An 18,017-nucleotide genomic window follows, 5' to 3' on the forward strand; every position below is an offset into this window, starting at 1 on the left:
CGGGACCAATAGGCTCTTTTGACCAGGACCAATAGGCACTGTTGACCAGGACCAATAGGCTATGTTGACCAGGACCATTAGGCTCTGTTGACCAGGGAAATAATATACTGTTGATCAGGACAAATAGGCTCTGTTGACCAGGGAAATAATACTCTGTTGACCAGGACCAATAGGCTTTGTTGACCAGGACCAATAGGCTCTGTTGACTAGGACAAATAGGCTCTGTTGACCAGGACCAATAGGCTCTGTTGACTAGGACCAATAGGCTCTGTTGACCAGGACCATTAGGCTCTGTTGACCAGGGAAATAATACTCTGTTTACCAGGACCAATAGGCTCTGTTGAACAGGACCAATAGGCTCTGTTGACCAGGACCAATAGGCTCTGTTGACCAGGACCATTAGGCTCTGTTGACCAGGGAAATAATACTCTGTTGACCAGGAACAATAGGCTCTGTTTACCAGGACCAATAGGCTCTGTTGACCAGGACCAATAGGCTCTGTTGACCAGGGAAATAAAACTCTGTTGACCAGGACCAATAGGCTCTGTTGACCAGGACCAATAGGCTCTGTTGACCAGGACCAATAGGCTCTGTTGACCAGAACCCATTAGGCACTGTTGACCAGGACACATACGGCTCTGTTGACCAGAACCATTAGACTCTGTTGACCAGGACACATACGGCTATGTTGACCAGTACCATTAGACTCTGTTGACCAGGAACCATTAGGCTCTGTTGACCAGGAACCATACGATTCTATTGACCAGGACCCATTAGACTGTGTTGACCAGGACCCAATAGACTTTGTTGACCAGGACCCATTAGGCTCTGTTGACCAGCACCAATAGACTCTGTTGACCTGGACCCATGTGACTCTGTTGACCAGGACCCATACGTCTCTGTTGACCAGGACCCATTAGGCACTGTTGTCCAGGACCATTAGACTCTGTTGACCAGGACCCATTAGACTCTGTTGACCAGGACCCAATAGACTCTGTTGACCAGGACCCATGCGGCTCTGTTGACCAGGACCCATTAGGCACTGTTGACCAGGACCATTAGGCTCTGTGTCCAGGACCATTAGACTCTGTTGACCAGGACCCATACGGCTCTGTTGACCAGTACACATTAGGCTCTGTTGACCAGGACCATTAGGCTCTGTTTACCAGGACCCATTAGACTTATTTGACCAGGACCCATTAGACTCAGTTGACCAGGACCCAAAAGACTCTGTTGACCAGGACCCAATAGACTCTGTTGACCAGGAGGCAATAGACTCTTTTGACCAGGACCCATACGGCTCTGTTGACCAGGACCCAATGGACTCTGTTTACCAGTACCCAATAGACTCTGTTGACCAGGACCCAATAGAACCTTTTGACCAGGACCCATTAGACTATGTTGACCAGGACCCAATAGACTCTGTTGACCAGGACCCATTAGACTCTGTTGACCAGGACCCAATAGACTCTGTTGACCAGGACCCTTTAGACTCTGTTGACCAGGACCAATAGGCTCTGTTGACCAGGACCAATAGGCTCTGTTGACCAGAACCCATTAGGCACTGTTGACCAGGACACATACGGCCTTGTTGACCAGAACCATTAGACTGTGTTGACCAGGACCCATATGGCTCTGTTGACCAGGACCCAATATACTTTGTTGACCAGGACCCATATGGCTCTGTTCACCAGGACCCAATAGACTCTGTTCACCAGTACCCAATAGAATCTGTTGACCAGGACCCAATAGACTCTGTTCACCAGTACCCAATAGACTCTGTTGACCAGGTCCCATTAGGCTCTGTTGACCAGCACCAATAGACTCTGTTGACCTGGACCCATATGACTCTGTTGACCAGGACCCATACGTCTCTGTTGACCAGGACCCATTAGGCACTGTTGTCCAGGACCATTAGACTCTGTTGACCAGGACCCATTAGACTCTGTTGACCAGGACCCAATAGACTCTGTTGACCAGGACCCATTAGACTCTGTTGACCAGGACCAAAAAGACTCTGTTGACCAGGACCCATGCGGCTCTGTTGACCAGGACCCATTAGGCACTGTTGACCAGGACCATTAGGCTCTGTGTCCAGGACCATTAGACTCTGTTGATCAGGACCCATACGGCTCTGTTGACCAGTACACATTAGGCTCTGTTGACCAGGACCATTAGGCTCTGTTTACCAGGACCCATTAGACTTATTTGACCAGGACCCATTAGACTCAGTTGACCAGGACCCAATAGACTCTGTTGACCAGGAGGCAATAGACTCTTTTGACCAGGACCCATACGGCTCTGTTGACCAGGACCCAATGGACTCTGTTTACCAGTACCCAATAGACTCTGTTGACCAGGACCCAATAGAACCTTTTGACCAGGACCCATTAGACTCTGTTGACCAGGACCCAATAGACTCTGTTGACCAGGACCCATTAGACTCTGTTGACCAGGACCCAATAGACTCTGTTGACCAGGACCCTTTAGACTCTGTTGACCAGGACCAATAGGCTCTGTTGACCAGGACCAATAGGCTCTGTTGACCAGAACCCATTAGGCACTGTTGACCAGGACACATACGGCTTTGTTGACCAGAACCATTAGACTCTGTTGACCAGGACACATACGGCTATGTTGACCAGTACCATTAGACTCTGTTGACCAGGAACCATTAGGCTCTGTTGACCAGGAACCATACGATTCTATTGACCAGGACCCATTAGACTGTGTTGACCAGGACCCAATAGACTTTGTTGACCAGGACCCATTAGGCTCTGTTGACCAGCACCAATAGACTCTGTTGACCTGGACCCATGTGACTCTGTTGACCAGGACCCATTAGGCACTGTTGTCCAGGACCATTAGACTCTGTTGACCAGGACCCATTAGACTCTGTTGACCAGGACCCAATAGACTCTGTTGACCCGGACCCATTAGACTCTGTTGACCAGGATCAAAAAGACTCTGTTGACCAGGACCCATGCGGCTCTGTTGACCAGGACCCATTAGGCACTGTTGACCAGGACCATTAGGCTCTGTGTCCAGGACCATTAGACTCTGTTGACCAGGACCCATACGGCTCTGTTGACCAGTACACATTAGGCTCTGTTGACCAGGACCATTAGGCTCTGTTTACCAGGACCCATTAGACTTATTTGACCAGGACCCATTAGACTCTGTTGACCAGGACCCAAAAGACTCTGTTGACCAGGACCCAATAGACTCTGTTGACCAGGAGGCAATAGACTCTTTTGACCAGGACCCATACGGCTCTGTTGACCAGGACCCAATGGACTCTGTTTACCAGTACCCAATAGACTCTGTTGACCAGGACCCAATAGAACCTTTTGACCAGGACCCATTAGACTATGTTGACCAGGACCCAATAGACTCTGTTGACCAGGACCCATTAGACTCTGTTGACCAGGACCCAATAGACTCTGTTGACCAGGACCCTTTAGACTCTGTTGACCAGGACCAATAGGCTCTGTTGACCAGGACCAATAGGCTCTGTTGACCAGAACCCATTAGGCACTGTTGACCAGGACACATACGGCTTTGTTGACCAGAACCATTAGACTGTGTTGACCAGGACCCATATGGCTCTGTTGACCAGGACCCAATATACTTTGTTGACCAGGACCCATATGGCTCTGTTCACCAGGACCCAATAGACTCTGTTCACCAGTACCCAATAGAATCTGTTGACCAGGACCCAATAGACTCTGTTCACCAGTACCCAATAGACTCTGTTGACCAGGTCCCATTAGGCTCTGTTGACCAGCACCAATAGACTCTGTTGACCTGGACCCATATGACTCTGTTGACCAGGACCCATACGTCTCTGTTGACCAGGACCCATTAGGCACTGTTGTCCAGGACCATTAGACTCTGTTGACCAGGACCCATTAGACTCTGTTGACCAGGACCCAATAGACTCTGTTGACCAGGACCCATTAGACTCTGTTGACCAGGACCAAAAAGACTCTGTTGACCAGGACCCATGCGGCTCTGTAGACCAGGACCCATTAGGCACTGTTGACCAGGACCATTAGGCTCTGTGTCCAGGACCATTAGACTCTGTTGATCAGGACCCATACGGCTCTGTTGACCAGTACACATTAGGCTCTGTTGACCAGGACCATTAGGCTCTGTTTACCAGGACCCATTAGACTTATTTGACCAGGACCCATTAGACTCAGTTGACCAGGACCCAATAGACTCTGTTGACCAGGAGGCAATAGACTCTTTTGACCAGGACCCATACGGCTCTGTTGACCAGGACCCAATGGACTCTGTTTACCAGTACCCAATAGACTCTGTTGACCAGGACCCAATAGAACCTTTTGACCAGGACCCATTAGACTCTGTTGACCAGGACCCAATAGACTCTGTTGACCAGGACCCATTAGACTCTGTTGACCAGGACCCAATAGACTCTGTTGACCAGGACCCTTTAGACTCTGTTGACCAGGACCAATAGGCTCTGTTGACCAGGACCAATAGGCTCTGTTGACCAGAACCCATTAGGCACTGTTGACCAGGACACATACGGCTTTGTTGACCAGAACCATTAGACTCTGTTGACCAGGACACATACGGCTATGTTGACCAGTACCATTAGACTCTGTTGACCAGTACCACTAGACTCTGTTGACCAGGAACCATTAGGCTCTGTTGACCAGGGCTCATTAGACTCTGTTGACCAGAGCTCATGAGGCTCTGTAGACGAGGACCATTAGGCTCTGTTGACCAGGGCCCATTAGACTCTGTTGACCAGGGCCCATTAGACTCTGTTGAACAGGGTCCATTAGACTCTGTTGACCAGGGCCCATTGGGCTCTGTTGACCACGACCATTAGGGTCTGTTGACCAGGACCCATTAGACTCCATTTACCAGGACCCATCAGGCTCTGTTGACCAGAACCCATTAGACTCTGTTGACCAGGACCCATTAGGCTCTGTTGACCAGGCCCCATTAGGCTCTGTTGACCAGGAACCATATGATTCTATTGACCAGGACCCATTAGACTGTGTTGACCAGGACCCATATGGCTCTGTTGACCAGGACCCAATATACTTTGTTGACCAGGACCCATATGGCTCTGTTCACCAGGACCCAATACACTCTGTTCACCAGTACCCAATAGAATCTGTTGACCAGGACCCAATAGACCCTGTTGACCAGAGCCCATTAGGCTCTGTTGACCAGGACCAATAGACTCTGTTGACCAGCATCCATTAGACTCTGTTGACCAGGACCCAAAAGACTCGGGTGACCAGGATCCAATAGACTCTGTTGACCAGGACCCAATAGACTTTGTTGACTAGGACCCTTACGGCTCTGTTGACCAGGACCCAATAGACTCTGTTCACCAGTACCCAATAGAATCTGTTGACCAGGACCCAATAGACCCTGTTGACCAGAACCCATTAGACTTTGTTGACCAGGATCCAATAGACTCTGTTGACCAGGACCCAATAGACTCTGTTGACCAGTATCATTAGACTCTGTTGACCAGGGCCCATTAGGCTCTGTTGACCAGGACAATTAAACTCTGTTGATCAGAATCATTAGACTCTGTTGACCATGATCATTAGACTCTGTTGACCAGGACCCATTAGGCTCTGTTGACCAGGACCATTCAACTCTGTTGACCAGGATCATTAGACTCTGTTAACCAGGACCATTAGGCTCTGTTGACCAGGACCATTAAACTCTGTTTACCAGGACCATTAGGCTCTGTTGACCAGGCCCATTAAACTCTGTTGACCAGTACACATTAGGCTCTGTTGACAGGGACCATTAGGCTCTGTTAACCAGGGCCCATTAGGCTTTGTTGACCAGGACCATTAAACTCTGTTGACAAGGATCATTTGACTCTGTTGACCAGGACCCAATAGACTCTGTTGACCAGGACCCAATAGACTCTGTTGACCAGGACCCATTAGACTCTGTGACCAGGACCAAAAAGACTCTGTTGACCAGGACCAAAAAGACTCTGTTGACTAGGACCCATGCAGCTCTGTTGACCAGGACCATTAGACTCTGCTGACCAGGACCCATACGGCTCTGTTGACCAGTACACATTAGGCTCTGTTGACAGGGACCATTAGGCTCTGTTGACCAGGACCATTAAACTCTGTTGACCATGATCATTAAACTCTGTTGACAAGGATCATTAGACTCTGTTGACCAGGACCCAATAGACTCTGTTGACCAGGACCCAATAGACTCTGTTGACCAGGACCCATTAGACTCTGTTGACCAGGACCCAAAAGACTCTGTTGACCAGGACCCAATAGACTCTGTTGACCAAGACACAATAGACTCTGTTGACCAGGACCCATACGGCTCTGTTGACCAGGACCCAATGGACTCTGTTCACCAGTACCCAAAATACTCTGTTGACCAGGACCCAATAGACTCTGTTGACCAGGACCCAATAGACTCTGTTGACCAGGAGCCAATAGACTCTGTTGACCAGGACCCATACGGCTCTGTTGACCAGGACCAAAAATAATCTGTTGACCAGGACCCATACGACTCTGTTGACCAGGACAATTAGGCTCTGTGACCAGGACCATTTGACTCTGTTGACCAGGACCCATATTGCTCTGTTGACCAGTACCCATTAGGCTCTGTTTACCAGGACCCATTAGACTCTGTTGAACAGTTCCCAATAGACTCTGTTGACCATGACCCAATAAACCCTGTTGACCAGGACCCATTAGACTCTGTTGACCAAGTTCATTAGACTCTGTTGACCATGATCATTAGACTCTGTTGACCAGGGCCCATTAGGCTCTGTTGACCAGGACCATTAAACTCTTTTGACAAGGATCATTTGACTCTGTTGACCAGGACCCATTAGGCTCTGTTGACCAGGACCAAAAAGACTCTGTTGACCAGGACCCATACGACTCTGTTGACCAGGACCCATGCGTCTCTTTTGACCAGGACCCATATGGCTCTGATGACCAGTACCCATTAGGCTCTGTTTACCAGGACCATTAGGCTCTGTTGACCAGCACCATTAGACTCTGTTGACCAGGACCAAAAGACTCTTTTGACCAGGACCCATACAACTCTGTTGACCAGGACCCATGCGGCTCTGTTGACCAGGACCCATTAGGCACTGTTGACCCCGACCATTAGGCTCTGTGACCAGGACCATTAGACTCTGTTGACCAGGACCCAATAGACTCTGTTGACCAGGACCCATTAGAATCTGTTGACCAGGACCCATTAGACTCTGTTGACCAGGACCAAAAATAATCTGTTGACCAGGACCCATACGACTCTGTTGACCAGGACCATTAGGCTCTGTGACCAGGACCATTTGACTCTGTTGACCAGGACCCATATTGCTCTGTTGACCAGTACCCATTAGGCTCTGTTTACCAGGACCCATTAGACTCTGTTGAACAGGACCCAATAGGCTCTGTTGACCAGGACCATTAAACTCTTTTGACAAGGATCATTTGACTCTGTTGACCAGGACCCATTAGGCTCTGTTGACCAGGACCAAAAAGACTCTGTTGACCAGGACCAATACGACTCTGTTGACCAGGACCCATGCGTCTCTTTTGACCAGGACCCATATGGCTCTGTTGACCAGTACCCATTAGGCTCTGTTTACCAGGACCATTAGGCTCTGTTGACCAGCACCATTAGACTCTGTTGACCAGGACCAAAAAGACTCTGTTGACCAGGACCCATACGACTCTGTTGACCAGGACCCAAGCGGCTCTGTTGACCAGGACCCATTAGGCACTGTTGACCACGACCATTAGGCTCTGTGACCAGGACCATTAGACTCTGTTGACCAGGACCCATACGGCTCTGTTGACTAGTACCCATTAGGCTCTGTTTACCAGGACCATTAGGCTCTGTTGACCAGGACCATTAAACTCTGTTGACCATGATCATTAAACTCTGTTGACAAGGATCATTAGACTCGGTTGACCAGGACCCATTAGACTCTGTTGACCAGGACCCAATAGACTCTGTTGACCAGGACCCATTAGACTCTGTTGACCAGGACACAATAGACTATGTTGACCAGGACCCATTAGACTCTGTTGACCAGGACCCAAAAGACTCTGTTGACCAGGACCCATTAGACTCTGTTGACCAGGACCCAATAGACTCTGTTGACCAGGACCCAATAGACTCTCTTTACCAGGACCCATTAGACTCTGTTGAACAGGACCCAATAGACTCTGTTGACCATGACCCAATAGACCCTGTTGACCAGGACCCATTAGACTCTGTTGACCAAGTTCATTAGACTCTGTTGACCATGATCATTAGACTCTGTTGACCAGGGCCCATTAGGCTCTGTTGACCAGGACCATTAAACTCTGTTGACAAGGATCATTTGACTCTGTTGACCAGGACCCATTAGACTCTGTTGACCAGGACCCAATAGACTCTCTTTACCAGGACCCATTAGACACTGTTGAACAGGACCCAATAGACTCTGTTGACCATGACCCAATAAACCCTGTTGACCAGGACCCATTAGACTCTGTTGACCAAGTTCATTAGACTCTGTTGACCATGATCATTAGACTCTGTTGACCAGGGCCCATTAGGCTCTGTTGACCAGGACCATTAAACTCTTTTGACAAGGATCATTTGACTCTGTTGACCAGGACCCATTAGGCTCTGTTGACCAGGACCAAAAAGACTCTGTTGACCAGGACCCATACGACTCTGTTGACCAGGACCCATGCGTCTCTTTTGACCAGGACCCATATGGCTCTGATGACCAGTACCCATTAGGCTCTGTTTACCAGGACCATTAGGCTCTGTTGACCAGCACCATTAGACTCTGTTGACCAGGACCAAAAAGACTCTTTTGACCAGGACCCATACAACTCTGTTGACCAGGACCCATGCGGCTCTGTTGACCAGGACCCATTAGGCACTGTTGACCCCGACCATTAGGCTCTGTGACCAGGACCATTAGACTCTGTTGACCAGGACCCAATAGACTCTGTTGACCAGGACCCATTAGAATCTGTTGACCAGGACCCATTAGACTCTGTTGACCAGGACCAAAAATAATCTGTTGACCAGGACCCATACGACTCTGTTGACCAGGACCATTAGGCTCTGTGACCAGGACCATTTGACTCTGTTGACCAGGACCCATATTGCTCTGTTGACCAGTACCCATTAGGCTCTGTTTACCAGGACCCATTAGACTCTGTTGAACAGGACCCAATAGGCTCTGTTGACCAGGACCATTAAACTCTTTTGACAAGGATCATTTGACTCTGTTGACCAGGACCCATTAGGCTCTGTTGACCAGGACCAAAAAGACTCTGTTGACCAGGACCAATACGACTCTGTTGACCAGGACCCATGCGTCTCTTTTGACCAGGACCCATATGGCTCTGTTGACCAGTACCCATTAGGCTCTGTTTACCAGGACCATTAGGCTCTGTTGACCAGCACCATTAGACTCTGTTGACCAGGACCAAAAGACTCTGTTGACCAGGACCCATACGACTCTGTTGACCAGGACCCAAGCGGCTCTGTTGACCAGGACCCATTAGGCACTGTTGACCACGACCATTAGGCTCTGTGACCAGGACCATTAGACTCTGTTGACCAGGACCCATACGGCTCTGTTGACTAGTACCCATTAGGCTCTGTTTACCAGGACCATTAGGCTCTGTTGACCAGGACCATTAAACTCTGTTGACCATGATCATTAAACTCTGTTGACAAGGATCATTAGACTCGGTTGACCAGGACCCATTAGACTCTGTTGACCAGGACCCAATAGACTCTGTTGACCAGGACCCATTAGACTCTGTTGACCAGGACACAATAGACTATGTTGACCAGGACCCATTAGACTCTGTTGACCAGGACCCAAAAGACTCTGTTGACCAGGACCCATTAGACTCTGTTGACCAGGACCCAATAGACTCTGTTGACCAGGACCCAATAGACTCTCTTTACCAGGACCCATTAGACTCTGTTGAACAGGACCCAATAGACTCTGTTGACCATGACCCAATAGACCCTGTTGACCAGGACCCATTAGACTCTGTTGACCAAGTTCATTAGACTCTGTTGACCATGATCATTAGACTCTGTTGACCAGGGCCCATTAGGCTCTGTTGACCAGGACCATTAAACTCTGTTGACAAGGATCATTTGACTCTGTTGACCAGGACCCATTAGACTCTGTTGACCAGGACCCAATAGACTCTCTTTACCAGGACCCATTAGACACTGTTGAACAGGACCCAATAGACTCTGTTGACCATGACCCAATAAACCCTGTTGACCAGGACCCATTAGACTCTGTTGACCAAGTTCATTAGACTCTGTTGACCAGGGCCCATTAGGCTCTGTTGACCAGGACCATTAAACTCTGTTGACAAGGATCATTTGACTCTGTTGACCAGGACACATTAGACTCTGTTGACCAGGACCAAAAAGACTCTGTTGACCAGGACCAAAAATACTCTGTTGACCAGGACCCATACAACTCTGTTGACCAGGACCCATGCGGCTCTGTTGACCAGGACCCATTAGGCACTTTTAACCAGGACCATTAGGCTCTGTGACCAGGACCATTAGACTCTGTTGACCAGGACCCATACGGCTCTGTTGACCAGTACCCATTAGGCTCTGTTTACCAGGACCCATTAGACTCTGTTGAACAGGACCCAATAGACTCTGTTGACCATGACCCAATAGACCCTGTTGACCAGGACCCATTAGACTCTGTTGACCAGGACCCATACGACTCTGTTGACCAGGACCCATGCGTCTCTTTTGACCAGGACCCATATGGCTCTGTTGACCAGTACCCATTAGGCTCTGTTTACCAGGACCATTAGGCTCTGTTGACCAGCACCATTAGACTCTGTTGACCAGGACCAAAAAGACTCTGTTGACCAGGACCCATACGACTCTGTTGACCAGGACCCATGCGGCTCTGTTGACTAGTACCCATTAGGCTCTGTTTACCAGGACCATTAGGCTCTGTTGACCAGGACCATTAAACTCTGTTGACCATGATCATTAAACTCTGTTGACAAGGATCATTAGACTCGGTTGACCAGGACCCATTAGACTCTGTTGACCAGGACCCAATAGACTCTGTTGACCAGGACCCATTAGACTCTGTTGACCAGGACACAATAGACTATGTTGACCAGGACCCATTAGACTCTGTTGACCAGGACCCAAAAGACTCTGTTGACCAGGACCCATTAGACTCTGTTGACCAGGACCCAATAGACTCTGTTGACCAGGACCCAATAGACTCTCTTTACCAGGACCCATTAGACTCTGTTGAACAGGACCCAATAGACTCTGTTGACCATGACCCAATAGACCCTGTTGACCAGGACCCATTAGACTCTGTTGACCAAGTTCATTAGACTCTGTTGACCATGATCATTAGACTCTGTTGACCAGGGCCCATTAGGCTCTGTTGACCAGGACCATTAAACTCTGTTGACAAGGATCATTTGACTCTGTTGACCAGGACCCATTAGACTCTGTTTACCAGGACCCAATAGACTCTCTTTACCAGGACCCATTAGACACTGTTGAACAGGACCCAATAGACTCTGTTGACCATGACCCAATAAACCCTGTTGACCAGGACCCATTAGACTCTGTTGACCAAGTTCATTAGACTCTGTTGACCAGGGCCCATTAGGCTCTGTTGACCAGGACCATTAAACTCTGTTGACAAGGATCATTTGACTCTGTTGACCAGGACACATTAGACTCTGTTGACCAGGACCAAAAAGACTCTGTTGACCAGGACCAAAAATACTCTGTTGACCAGGACCCATACAACTCTGTTGACCAGGACCCATGCGGCTCTGTTGACCAGGACCCATTAGGCACTTTTAACCAGGACCATTAGGCTCTGTGACCAGGACCATTAGACTCTGTTGACCAGGACCCATACGGCTCTGTTGACCAGTACCCATTAGGCTCTGTTTACCAGGACCATTAGGCTCTGTTGACCAGGACCATTAGGCTCTGTTGACCAGGACCATTAAACTCTGTTGACAAGGATCATTTGACTCTGTTGACCAGGACCCATTAGGCTCTGTTGACCAGGACCAAAAAGACTCTGTTGACCAGGACCCATACGACTCTGTTGACCAGGACCCATGCGTCTCTGTTGACCAGGACCCATATGGCTCTGTTCACCAGTAACCAATAGAATCTGTTGACCAGGACCCAATAGACCCTGTTGACCAGAACCCATTAGACTCTCTTGACCAGGACCCAATAGACTCTGTTGACCAGGACCCAATAGACTCTCTTTACCAGGACCCATTAGACTCTGTTGAACAGGACCCAATAGACTCTGTTGACCATGACCCAATAGACCCTGTTGACCAGGACCCATTAGACTCTGTTGACCAGGATCATTAGACTCTGTTGACCAGGACCATTAGGCTCTGTTCACCAGGACCATTAAACGCTGTTGACAAGGATCATTTGACTCTGTTGACCAGGACCCATTAGACTCTGTTGACCAGGACCAAAAAGACTCTGTTGACCAGGACCCATACGACTCTGTTGACCAGGACCCAATAGACTCTGTTGACCAGGACCCATTAGACTCTGTTGACCAGGTCACAATAGACTATGTTGACCAGGACCCATTAGGCTCTGTTGACCAGGACCAATAGACTCTGTTGACCAGCACCCATACGACTCTGTTGACCAGGATCCATATGGCTCTGTTGATCAGGACCCAATAGACTCTGTTGACCAGGACCAATTAGACTCTGTTGACCAGACCCAAAAGACTCGGGTGACCAGGACCCAGTAGACTCTGTTGACCAGGACCAAATAGACTATGTTGACCAGGACCCAATAGACTTTGTTGACCAGGACCTATACGGCTCTGTTGACCAGGACCCAATAGACTCTGTTCACCATTACCCAATAGAATCTGTTGACCAGGACCCAATAGACCCTGTTGACCAGAACCCATTAGACTCTCTTGACCAGGACCCAATAGACTCTGTTGACAAGGACCCAATAGACTCTCTTTACCAGGACCCATTAGACTCTGTTGAACAGGACCCAATAGACTCTGTTGACCATGACCCAATAGACCCTGTTGACCAGGACCCATTAGACTCTGTTGACCAGGATCATTAGATTCTGTTGACCAGGACCATTAGGCTCTGTTGACCAGGACCATTAAACTCTGTTGACCAGGACCCATTAGACTCTGTTGACCAGGACAATTAAACTCTGTTGACAAGTATCATTAGACTCTGTTGACAAGGACCCCTTAGGCTCTGTTGACCAGGACATTTAAACTCTGTTGACCAGGATCATTAGACTCTGTTGACCAGGACCCATACGGCTCTGTTGACCAAGACCCATTAGGCACTGTTGACCAGGACCATTAGACTCTGTTGACCAGGACCCATACGGCTTGTTGACCAGGACCCATTAGGCTCTGTTGACCAGGATCATTAGACTCTGTTGACCAGGGCCCAATAGGCTCTGTTGACCAGGACCATTAAACTCTGTTGACCAGGATCATTAGACTCTGTTGACCACGATCATTAGACTCTGTTGACCAGGACCCATTAGGCTCTGTTGACCAGGACCATTAGACTCTGTTGACCAGGACCCATTAGACTCTGTTGACCTGGGCCCATTAGGCTCTGTTGACCAGGACCATTAAACTCTGTTGACCAGGACCATTATGCTCCGTTGACCATGATCATTAGACTCTGTTGACCAGGACCATTAGGCTCTGTTGACCAGGACCCAATAGGATCTGTTGACCAGGATCATTTGAATCTGTTGACCAGGGCCAATTAGGCTCTGTTGACCAGGACCTTTAAACTCTGTTGACCAGGATCATTAGACTCTGTTGACCAGGACCATTAGGCTCTGTTGAACAGGACCATTAAACTCTGTTGACCAGGACCATTATGCTCTGTTGACCAAGACCATTAAACTCTGTTGACCAGGATCTGTAGACTCTGTTGACCAGGACCATTAGGCTCTGTTGACCAGGACCATTAAACTCTGTTTACCAGGATCATTAGACTCTGTTGACCATGATCATTAGATTCTGTTGACCAGGGCCCATTAGGCTCTGTTGACCAGGACAATTAAACTCTGTTGACAAGTATCATTAGACTCTGTTGACCAGGACCCATTAGACTCTGTTGACCAGGACCCAATAGACTCTGTTGACCAGGACCCATTAGACTCTGTTGACCAGGACCCAAAAGACTCTGTTGACCAGGACCCAATAGACTCTGTTGACCAGGACCCAATATACTCTGTTGACCAGGACCCATATGGCTCTGTTGACCAGGACCCAATAGACTCTGTTCACCAGTTCCCAATAGACTCTGTTGACCAGGACCCAATAGACCCTGTTGACCAGGACCCATTAGACTCTGTTGACCAGGACCCATTAGACTGTGTTGACCATTACCTAATATACCCTGTTGACCAGGACCCAAAAGACTCTGTTGACCAGGACCCAAAAGACTCTGTTGACCAGGACCCATTAGACTCTGTTGACCAGGACCCAATAGACTCTGTTGACCAGGACCCAATAGACTGTTGACCAGGACCCATACGACTCTGTTGACCAGGACCCATACGTCTCTGTTGACCTGTACCCATTAGGCACTGTTGACCAGGACCATTAGACTCTGTTGACCAGGACCCATTAGGCTCTGTTGACCAGGACCATTAGACACTGTTGACCAGGACCCATACGGCTCTGTTGACCAGGGCCCATTAGGCTCTGTTGACCAGGACCATTAGACTCTGTTGACCAGGACCCATACGGCTCTGTTGACCAGGGCCCATTAGGCTCTGTTGACCAGGACCATTAAACTCTGTTGACCAGGACCATTATGCTCCGTTGACCAGGATCATTCGACTCTGTTGACTAGGACCATTAGGCTCTGTTGACCAGGATCATTCGACTCTGTTGACTAGGACCATTAGGCTCTGTTGACCAAGACCATTAAACTCTGTTGACCAGGATCATTATACTCCGTTGACCAGGGCCCATTAGCCTCTGTTGACCAGGACCATTAAACTCTGTTGACCGGGATCATTAGACTCTGTTGACCAGGACCCATTAGGCTCTGTTGACCAGGACCTTTAAACTCTGTTGACCATGATCATTAGACTCTGTTGACCAGGACCCATTAGGCTCTGTTGACCAGGGCCCATTAGGCTCTGTTGACCAGGAACATTAGACTCTGTTGACCAGGACCATCAGGCTCTGTTGACCAGGACCATTAAACTCTGTTGACCATGATCATTCGACTCTGTTGACCAGGACAAATACGGCTCTGTTGACCAGGACCATTAGGCTCTGTTGACCAGGGCCATTAAACTCTGTTGACCAGGATCATTAGACACTGTTGACCATGACCATTAGGCTCTGTTGACCAGGATCATTAGACTCTGTTGACCATGATCATTAGACTCTGTTGACCAGGGCCCATTAGGCTCTGTTGACCAGGACCATTAAACTCTGTTGAACAGGACCCATTAGACTCTGTTGACCAGGACCGTTAGACTCTATTGACCAGGACCCATTTAACTCTGTTGACCAGGACCATTAAACTCAGTTGACCAGGACCCATTAGACTCTGTTGACCAGGACCATTAGGCCCTGTTGACCAGAACCATTAAACTCAGTTGACCAGGATCATTAGACTCTGTTGACCAGGACCATTACGCTCTGTTGACCAGGACCATTAAAGTCAGTTGACCAGGACCCAATAGACTCTGTTGACCAGGACCCATTGGACTCTGTTGACCAGGACCAAAAAGACTCTGTTGACCAGGACCCATTAGACTCTGTTGACCAGGACCCATTAGGCACTGTTGACCAGGACCCATTCGACTCTGTTGACCAGGACCATTAAACTCAGTTGACCAGGACCCATTAGACTCTGTTGACCAGGACCATTAAACTCAGTTGACCAGGACCCATTAGACTCTGTTGACCAGGACCATTAGACTCTGTTGACCAGGACCATTAAACTCGGTTGACCAGGGTCCATTAGAATCTGTTGACCAGGACCTTTAGACTCTGTTGACCAGGACCATTACACTCAGTTGACCAGGACCATTAGAATCTGTTGACCAGGACCGTTAGACTCTGTTGACCAGGGTCCATTAGACTCTGCTGACCAGGACCGTTAGACTAATATATGGGGAATATGGTGACATTTGGAGCTGTAGATGAAGTCACGCTGTAGATGAAGTCACTGTCAAATTACAAGATGGCTTCCTCCTGGTGATGGAGGGGGTGAGGGAAGTGGGGCTGGATGGGGGGTGAGAGCAGTTTAAGGGGGAGAAGGCTTCCTCATGGTGAGGGTGGGGGTGAGGGAAGTGGGGCTGAATTGGGGGAAGGGAGAGCGGTTGAAGGCTTCCTGCCGGTGAGGGAGAAATGAGGGCAGTGGGGCTGGATGAGTGGGGCGGGGGGAGGGGAGGGCTGTTGACTGACAGGGCCACTGATTGTATCCAACGTGGATGGCAGGTGTCATGACAGGAACAACAACATCACCAGTCTGGATGTGTATGTGTGAGTATGTGTATGTGTGAGTATGTGTGTGTGTGTGTGTGTGTGTGTGTGTGTGTGTGTGTGTGTGTGTGTGTGTGTGTGTGTGTGTGTGTGTGTGTGTGTGTGTGTGTGTGTGTGTGTGTGTGTGTGTGTGTGTGAGAGAGAGAGAGAGAGGGGGGGGCGTGGGCGGTCGAGCCTCTGTTTGTGGCTGCCTGAGGACCCTTCCAGCTGGGGTACCCAGGTGCTGGCTGGCCCCTGCTCACCCCAACCCTCCATTACTGGTATGTTCCAGGGTTGGTACTCAGTCAAGCTCCACTTTTTGGTGATCAATATTTGTTGTCATGCCAGCACTGAGATGCCATATTCCCTGATTCCTATTGTTCCTGATTCCTTCAGTTCCTGATTCCTATAGTTCTTGATTCTTATAGTTCCTGATCCCTATTATTCCTGATTCTTATTGTTCCTGATTCTTATAGTTCCTGATTCGTATTGTTCCTGATTCTTATTGTTCCTGATTCTTATAGTTCCTGATTCGTATTGTTCCTGATTCTTATAGTTCCTGGTTCTTATAGTTCCTGATCCCTATTGTTCCTGATTCTTATTGTTCCTGATTCTTATAGTTCCTGATTCGTATTGTTCCTGATTCTTATTGTTCCTGATTCTTATAGTTCTTGATTCTTATAGTTCTTGATTCTTATTGTTCCTGATTCTTATTGTTCCTGATTCTTATAGTTCCTGATTCTTATAGTTCCTGATTCATATTGTACCTGATTCTTATTGTTCCTGATTCTTATAGTTCCTGATTCTTATTGTTCCTGATTCTTATTGTACCTGATTCTTATAGTTCCTGATTCTTATTGTTCCTGATTCTTATAGTTCCTGGTTCTTATTGTTCTTGATTCTTATAGTTCCTGATTCTTATTGTTCCTGATTCTTATTGTTCTTGATTCTTATTGTCCCTGATTCCTATAGTTCCTGATCCCTATTGTTCCTGATTCTTATTGTTCCTGATTCTTATAGTTCTTGATTCTTATTGTTCCTGATTCTTATAGTTCCTGATTCTTATTGTTCCTGATTCTTATTGTTCCTGATTCTTATTGTTCCTGATTCCTATTGTTCCTGATTCTTATAGTTCCTGATTCTTATTGTTCCTGATTCTTATTGTTCTTGATTCTTATTGTTCCTGATTCCTATAGTTCCTGATTCTTATTGTTCCTGGTTCTTATTGTTCTTGATTCTTATAGTTCTTGATTCTTATTGTTCCTGATTCTTATTGTTCCTGGTTCTTATAGTTCCTGATTCTTATTGTTCCTGATTCTTATTGTTCCTGATTCTTATTGTTCCTGATTCTTATAGTTCCTGATTCTTATTGTTCCTGATTCTTATTGTTCCTGATTCTTATTGTTCCTGATTCTTATTGTTCCTGATTCTTATA

Source organism: Oncorhynchus masou, chromosome 12, assembly GCF_036934945.1.
Source record: "Oncorhynchus masou masou isolate Uvic2021 chromosome 12, UVic_Omas_1.1, whole genome shotgun sequence".
Taxonomy (NCBI): Eukaryota; Metazoa; Chordata; class Actinopteri; order Salmoniformes; family Salmonidae; genus Oncorhynchus; species Oncorhynchus masou.